Consider the following 867-nt stretch of genomic DNA (forward strand, 5'->3'; position numbering starts at 1 on the left):
AAAACAGGTATTTTCGATAAAACAGTTGAATTTTCATCAATATAAATAGATTTTCAATTGAGATGAAAATGACAAGCAACCAAAAGAGATTAGTTTTCAATCAGAAATTTGTACACCCAATTAAAAAAAAATTGAATTTTCCACCGAATAAAAAGGATTTTTAAACGAGAAGGATGAATGCTGACCGAATTGTCGAACTTTGAAGAAAATGATTCAGTTTTGAGCCAGGTAGTATAATTTTTGACAACAAAAAGAACCCTTAACAACAAATTTCATTGTGGGCGTCGCGACTAGGATGAATAAGTATGCATACATATTCATATAAACACACAAACATACACATTTGCACATTCATATACACATACACATACGCATATGCATAAATATATATATATATATATACACATACGTATATATACATCCTCTCTTGTGTGATTATTTTAGGCCGGTATCATTAAATTTGCAATAAAAAGCGACCCCCACCCCCCTATGAATTACTTATCTTTGAGAACGTTTCCGGATTTCTCAGTAACCGCATATCGAAGCACAATTTTAGGAAAGTGTATTTATACCAAATTGAAAATTTTCTACTTTTTTTTTCTCCAACCGAGTATGTAAGAGACCGCTCTCTTTCGAAATTGCCTCGGGACTGTTAAGTAAAAGACAAGATAATGTAGGGGTCGACTTAAGAATGGGTCGTACCGAGAGTCGTAAAAAATCGTCGTGTTTAAGATTCTTAGAAAACCCATAAATACACACATATATATATATATATTGAAAGTCAAAAAAATTTCAATTCCAAATGTGCAGAATTGGAGAAATATAAAATGTAGATCCAGAAAAAAGAATAAAAAAAAGACCAAAACG

The sequence above is a fragment of the Belonocnema kinseyi genome, chromosome 10, assembly GCF_010883055.1.
Source record: "Belonocnema kinseyi isolate 2016_QV_RU_SX_M_011 chromosome 10, B_treatae_v1, whole genome shotgun sequence".
Lineage (NCBI taxonomy): Eukaryota > Metazoa > Arthropoda > Insecta > Hymenoptera > Cynipidae > Belonocnema > Belonocnema kinseyi.